Raw genomic sequence first — 8,048 nt, forward strand, 5'->3', positions numbered from 1 at the left:
GATTTCTTAAAAACTTTTTATAATGGAAAGTTCCAAACAAAAGTAGAGAGTATAATATACTCTAATGCATCCATCAACCAGCTTCAACAGTTATTAAACATGGACAGTCTTGTTTTATCCATATCCTCACTCTCTCCCGTCCTCTGATTATTTTGAAGCACATCCCAAACAACATATAATCTGTAGCTATTTCAGCATATATCTCTAAAAGATAAGGACTCTATTTTTAATTTTTTTTTTGTTTCTTAGAGACAGAGTCTCACTCCGTCACCCAGGCTGGAGTGCAGTGGCACAATCTCGGGTCATCACTCCGTCACCCAGGCTGAAGTGCAGTGGCGCAATCTCAGCTCACTACAACCTCCGCCTCCCAGGTTCAAGTGATTCTCATGCTTCAGCCTCTTGATTAGCTGGGACTACAGGAGTGCACCACCATGCCCAGATAATGTTTGTATTTTTTGGTAGAGACAGGGTTTCACCATGTTGGCCAGGCTGGTCTTGAACTCCTGGCTTCAAGTGATAGCCCCCGCCACCTCGACCTCCCAAAGTGCTAGGATTACAGGTGTGAGTCACCACATCTGGCCTAGGACTCTAGTTTTTTTTTTAGACAAGCATATATATCACTATTTCACCTAAAAACATTTAACAGTAATCTCCCTCCAAACATTGTAACGGGTTGATATGTCTCTAAAGTCTCTCTTAATCTGTAGATTCCCACTCCATTATTTATTTTACCTTGAAAAAAACATTAACCAAGTGTTTTGTCCTACAGGACCTGGGTGAATTTTAAGGATGCTATCACAGAGTCTCACTGCAATCGGACGACAGCCAGAAAAGAGCACACCTAGTCTAGAAATTAAAATCAAGAATTCTGGAACCAAATTGCCTGGGTTCATAGCATGGCTCTGCCACTTGTTAGCCACAGGACAACCTCTCTGCGCCTCAGTTTTCTCATCTCTAAAATGGGGATGACAGGCCGGGCGCGGTGGCTCAAGCCTGTAATCCCAGCACTTTGGGAGGCCGAGACGGGTGGATCACGAGGTCAGGAGATCGAGACCATCCTGGTCTACACGGTGAAACCCCGTCTCTACTAAAAAATACAAAAAACTAGCCGGGCGAGATGGCGGGCGCCTGTAGTCCCAGCTACTCGGGAGGCTGAGGCAGGAGAATGGCGTAAACCTGGGAGGCGGAGCTTGCAGTGAGCCGAGATCGCGCCACTGCACTCCAGCCTGGGCGACAGAGCGAGACTCCGTCTCAAAAAAAATAAAATAAAATAAAATGGGGATGACAATAGTAACTACCTCATTGGGTTGTTTTAAGAATTAAATGACTTGGGGCCAGGCGCGGTGGCTCAAGCCTGTAATCCCAGCACTTTGGGAGGCCGAGACGGGTGGATCACAAGGTCAGGAGATTGAGACCATCCTGGCTAACACGGTGAAACCCCGTCTCTACTAAAAATACAAAAAATTAGCCGAGCATGGTGGCGGGCGCCTGTAGTCCCAGCTACTCGGGAGGCTGAGGCAGGAGAATGGCATGAACCCGGGAGGTAGCGCTTGCAGTGAGCCGAGATCATGCCACTGCACTGCAGCCTGGGCGACAGAGTGAGACTCCATCTCAAAAAAAAAAAGAATTAAATGACTTAATGTATGTCCAATTCTTACAACAGTGATGCTTAGAATATAGTAAATGATAACATAGATGAGGAAATCGAGAGGCAGAGAAGCTGACTGGTCCCAGATCTCACAGCTAAACAATGGCAGGGCAGAGAGCAGAGCACGGATTCACCCCACTGGTTTAATACTCTGTTTCAAACCATCAGTGAATGTGGGCTGTCATTACTCTGCCCCTCACCAGGATATTACTGCCATTCTGTTGCTAAATCACTAGGATGAGGTTAGGAACCTTCTGCAGGCCTCAGGCTCCTGCTATGCAAACTGAGGGAACTGGAGGTGTGGTTAAGGTGCCTGAACCCCCTTTTAGGAGGAATCCCAGCAGAAGATGCCCAAGCAAGCCTTGCAGGAAGTTATCCAGGCCACCTTCAAATCAGCGCCAACCACAGAACCTTTAGATCGCCCAAAAGAGCACCTGTCCCTTCATGGTGCTTCTTACAGAGAACCCCGAGCAGCGCTAGGCCTCCCTCAACCTGACTCAGGGGTGCCCACCACTCCCCATTGTCCCTGACACACATAATCCTGACTGAGGCAGCCTGAATAGCAGCTTCCCCGGATTACTCACCGTGGCCCTGTGAGAAGAATGCCTCTCCCAGGCAGCATCTGCAGTTGTGACCACAGATGGGAGACTAGCCTAATCGGACATACCAGCAGCTCACCGTGGCTTCCTCAAGGCCCAGCAGCAGGACAGGGCCTTTCTCTGAGCAGAACTTGAGCGATAAAAGTAGCAGGTAAAGCTGATCCAGCCTCAGGCAGACCTCCAGTGGGCCCTCGAGGATGTGAGAGGCAGCTCTGTGGGCCCACCCTGTAGCCGCATGTGGACAGCTAGAACAGCCTAGCCTTTCTGACATTGCTGGCCCAAGAGGTTTCATCTTTGGGTTTTTTTTTTCCTTCTCAGGCTGCTAGCTTCCATCTCAGTTAATACAGAAGGATGGTTGCCATTGTCTCAATTTAAGCATCTGAAATAAATTACTTAGCAAAAACCATTTTCATTGTATCCAAAGCCAGTGTCTTCAGTTTGAGCTCCCTGAAATTCCAAACACATGTTCAAATCACAAGGAAAGAGGGAAAGAGAGACTGAGAAGAGGGGAACTGAAGCAGGGAAGTCACTACAAGATTCTCCCCAAAATCCTGATGTTCAGCCTCTGGGTGAAGGATATTCCATGCTGAGACAGAGGGGTTGCTCTCTTCACCAGCATCTTTCTGAAGTGTCTGTGTTAGAGGCAGTTCAGTGCTCACACACCAACCTGAAATTCTTAGTCCTCCCACACATCTCCAGTCAAGGAGCACTGGCCATGCCCCTTCATTGTCCATAAACACCCAAGCTCTCATTTAGAAGCAATTGATTTATCAAATCTTTTCCTATGTATTTGTTCACTAAACCTGTCAAGCAACACATTTAAGCATGACAGAGAAAGAATATGGGCATGTGTTAGGATTCCCTAGAGAAGCAGAACCAATAGGATGAGTATATAGAGAGGAGAGGTTTAGTTTAAGGAAGTCCCTCATGCAGCTATGGAGGCTGGCAAGTCCAAAATCTGCAGGCCTACCCTGCAGAAAGTAGGCTGAAGACTCAGAGAAGAGCCTATACTACAGTTCCAGTCCAAAAACTGTCTGCTGCACAATTCCCTTACTCAGGGAAGCTCAGTCTTTTATTCCATTCCAGCCTTCAGTTGATCAGATGAGGCCCATCCACATTACAGAGGGCCATCTGTTTACTCAAAGCCCACTCATCCCAAAATACCCTCCCAGAAACATCCAGAATAATGTTTGACCAACTATCTGGGTACTAAAGCCCAGCCAAGTTGGCACATCAAATTATTGCAGGGTGTGAGCAGGAGAGAAAAGAAGAGATGAGGTTGCCCTGAGCCCAAATCCAGAAAGCAGAGCACAACAGAGAGCTAAAGACCCCTGGGTAAAGCCACCTCCTGCCCCAGAGTCCTTCCCTGACGCAGACTTGCTGGACAACCAGGTGCGTGAACATGCAGGTACAGGCGCAGACTCTTCTTCCTTCCCTCCTCCTCCATACCTTTCACAACCATTTGCTGAGTGTCCCTGTGCCAAACCCTGAGGCTAAAACTAATCAAGACTTGGTTCTTCTGTACACTTAAAAGTAGTTAAAATGGTCCATTTTATGTTATGTATATTTTACTGCAATTTAAAATGAATTTGAAAAAAAAAAATTAAAAGACTGTTCTTGCCATCAAGGGTCCCAACGTCCAGAGAGGGAGGACATGCACAAAACACAATTTCAGTCTAAGTTCTCACTAACAGCATTGATAGGTTCTTGAAAACTGTGACTTTAAACGAAATGACTATAAGGAAACCAACTTTACCATAAGCTAATGGATAGAAACAGGAGTTAAGATTCTACCGCTTATTTCTAGTCATAATAATACCATCAAACCTTACTACATAAAGTAGTAAACGTCAAAGCCAAAACACTTCTAATATTAAACATTGAAATAAGTGTGAACTCTACATACACTTAAGAAAGATTAATAAAAATGAGTAAGTTATTTATTCACCCAATGATTCCAGTTCAGGATTGCAGGTGCCCACAGCCTGTCCTGACAGCTCAGGGTTCAAGGTGGGAACCAGCCCTGGCCAGGACACCATCCCATTACAGGGCACTCTCATTTACACAGCGAGACTCACTCACACTGGGACCAAGTGGACATGCCGGGTCACCTAACCTGCACAGCTGTGGAAAGTGGGAGGAAACCAGAGCACCCAGAGAAGACCCATGCAGACCTGGGGAGAATACTCAAGACTCCACACACACAGCGGCCGGAGCCAGAAATCAACTTTCTTTCCCCCTCATCAACTTTATAACAAAACCTCGTTATTCAAGGGCCTGCTATATAGGAGGTCACAGGTGGTAAAACAGGGCAAGCCAGAGAATGCAGAGCCCATGTGGGTCAACAGAAACTATGCCTTACTCATCAACTCATCTGCTCGCCTCGTCCTTTCTCCTCCAACAAAGCTGCTCTGGACACAAGGCTCCTGGCACACTGCCAACCAGGCCTTCATGCCCGGATGTGGAAATCTCACCTCTCCAGTGTTGACATTCCACAGCACTTGCCCCTTATCCATCCTTCCACAGATGCGTTTGTTTGTTTGTTTTGAGGTAGGGTCTCACTCTGTCACCCAGGCTGGAGTGTGGTGGCACAATCATGGCTCACTGTAGCCTCGACCTCCACAGGCTCAAGCAATCCTCCCACCTCAGCCTCCCAAGTAGCTGAGACTACAGGTGCCACCACACCTGGCTAATTTGTGTGTGTGTTTTTTTTTTTAGAGATGGGGTTTCGTTATGTGGCTCAAGCTGGTCTCAAACTCCTGGGCTCAAGCCACCTGCCCTCCTGGGCCTCCCAAAGCACAGGGATCGTAGGCGTGAACCACTCACTGTGCCCAGCCCCTCTCCATACACTCTTTCAATGACTTGTTGGAAAATTTCTTAGTATTTACTCACTAAAGTGCCTCTTACCATTTACTCACTAAAGTGCCTGGGTATCTTCCAAAACAAGACATTTTTATTCTCTCAATTTTTTTATTTATTAAAAAAAAAATAGGGTTGGGCGCCGTGGCTCACACCTGTAGTCCCAACACTTTGGGAGGCTGAGGTGGGTGGATCGCCTGAGGTCAGGAGTTTGAAACCAGCCTGGCCAACATGGTGAAACCCTGTCTCTACTAAAAGTACAAAAAAAAAAGCCGGGTGTGGTGGCACGTGCCTTTAATCCCAGCTACTCAAGAGGCTGAGGCACGAGAATCGCTTGAACCCGGGAGGCGGAGGTGCTGTGAGCCCAGATCACGACATTGCACTCCAGCCTGGGCGACAGAGCGAAACTCTGTCTCAAAAATATAAATAAATAATAACTTTTTTAAAATTCAACCATAATCTCATCATCTGAACACACTTAACTCCAGCGGTCAAAGGCTCAGACCAAAAGCCATGATATTATCCATGACTCCCCCGTGTCTCTCACACCCTCTTCCAGTTCATCAGGAAATCCTGTCAATTCTACCTTCAAAGTATGCCCTGAATCTCCCCATTTCTCACACCTCCACCACTACCACCCCAATATGAGTCATATAATCTCGCCACAAAACTACTGCAGCAGTCAGCTATAGCTGGACCATCCCGCCCCCTGCCATCTGTACACAGTGACCAGAGTTGTCCTTTTTAAATGTAAGATCATGTTACACCTCTCTGAAAAACCCTCCAGTGGCTGCCATTTCACTCAGAATAACGATCTCCCCTCCCATTAATCCTTGACCTCTGCTATGCCTGTCCCCCTGACTCACTCAGCCTCAGCGACAACAGTCTCCCTGCTGTCCTGCGTTATATCCCAAGCCTACTTCGGTCTCAGGACCTTGCCATTGGCTGTACTCTCTGCCTGATACATTCTTCCTCTAGATATGCACATGGATAATTTACCCACTTCCCTCAAGTCCTTGTTGGAATACCTTTTTTCTTCTTCTTTTTTTTTTTGAGACAGGGTGTCACTCTGTCACCCTGGCTGATGTGCAGTGGTGCAATCGGCTCACTGCAGCCTCAACCTCCCAGGCTCAAGAGATCCTCACACCTCAGCCTACCAAGTAGGTAGAACTACAGGTATGGACCACCACACCTGGATAATTTTTGTATTTTCTGTAAAGATAGGATTTTCCCATGTTGCCCAGACCAATCTCAAACTCCTAATTCCTGGAATCAAATGATCTGCCCACCTCAGCCACCCAAAGTGCTGGGACTATAGGCATGAGCCACGGTGCTCACCAGAATATCATCTTCTAATTAAAATTCCAACTCTCCCACATTCCTTACACTGATCATCTTTTTTTTTTATACCACGTATTTTGGAATAGTCTAACATATTAACTGATTTACTCATGTGTTGTATTTATTGTTTATTCTCTGTCTCTACCACACTAGAATGTTAACTCCACTGGAACAGGTATTTTTACCTGTATCCCAAGTCCATGGAATAGTGTCTGGCAGATAGTGGGCACCCAATAAATAGTTGTTGAATGAACTAAGTGATGAGACAGCAAAGTTCAACTCCCGAAGCTATGCTCCCAGGTGCCAGAGGCCCTGCTTCTCTGGGCTCCAAACCTGTGGTGGAGGACATCAGGAACTTTCCCCTAAGAAGTTCAACAAAGCCTTCTTAGATTAGTATTCCTTCTGTGACAACATGTCTCACTACATATATTGGAAACTTTTTTTCAAGGTGACTTAGATACAGACACTGAATAGACTGAAACCAGTGAATAATTCCATCTTGGTTGACAATTGGTTGGGACAAGTTCACATGCCCAGATGTCACTGAACCACAAGATCCTAGTCACTGACAACTATTTCCTAACATTCTCCCCACAAGGAAGCATTACAGTATAAGTATTGTTTATAGCAATCCCAGGCTTTGGGTCATAAAAAGTTGTTCTCTTTTCTTTTTCACAGGAACATTGATTGTCCTATACCTGTTATCCGGCTTTCTAAGTAACACACACATACTGGGATTGATTGGGTGGGAAGGCCACTTGATGCTATAGGTGTACTAGGCACAGATCAGGGTAGCGACTCGGCTGACATCCCTAGTGGCCCAGTCTCTGCTGTCCCCGGACTTCTTCTAGTAATGGACCCTTCCCACCCTCCCTAGCCATAAGACCTATGCTTGGCCAACCAGAGGTCTTCCCTGGGACTTTCCTAAGTGGTGTTGGCAGGAAAGAGCCTCCTTCCACACAGGTTGTTAAGAAGAAGGACATAAAACAGAAGAGCCCATTAAAATAAGAACATAAATCCACTAATGAATTAGTGAGTAAATGAATGAATGAATGAATGTTTAAAACAAACTGAATACAGTCATGAATTGCTTAACAACATGGATATTCTCTAAGAAATGCATCATTAGGCAATTTCGTCACTGTGCCAACATCATAGTGTGCATTACACAAACATGGTTGGTATAGCCCACTACACACTTAGGCTATATGGTATAGGTCTATTATTCTTAGGCTACAAACCTATAGAGCATGTTACTGTACTGAATACTGTAGGCAGTTGTAACACAATGGTAAGTGTTTGTGTATCCAAACATAGAAAAGAAAGAGTAAAAATACCATATAAACGATTTAAAAAAAAGTACACCTGTGTAAGGTACTTACCATGAATGGAGCTTGCAGGATGGGAAGTTGCTCTGGGTAGGGCAGTGAGTGAATGAGTGGCATGTGAATGTGAAGGACATTACACTCCTGTAGACTTTATAAACACTGCACACAGGCTGAGCATGGTGGCTCACACCTGTAATCCCAGCACTTTGGGAGGCCAAGGTGGGCGGATCACGAGGTCAGGAGATTGAGACCATCCTGGCTAACATGGTGAAA

The sequence above is a fragment of the Colobus angolensis genome, unplaced genomic scaffold (genome assembly GCF_000951035.1).
Source record: "Colobus angolensis palliatus isolate OR3802 unplaced genomic scaffold, Cang.pa_1.0 Scaffold70, whole genome shotgun sequence".
In the NCBI taxonomy this organism is placed as follows: Eukaryota; Metazoa; Chordata; class Mammalia; order Primates; family Cercopithecidae; genus Colobus; species Colobus angolensis.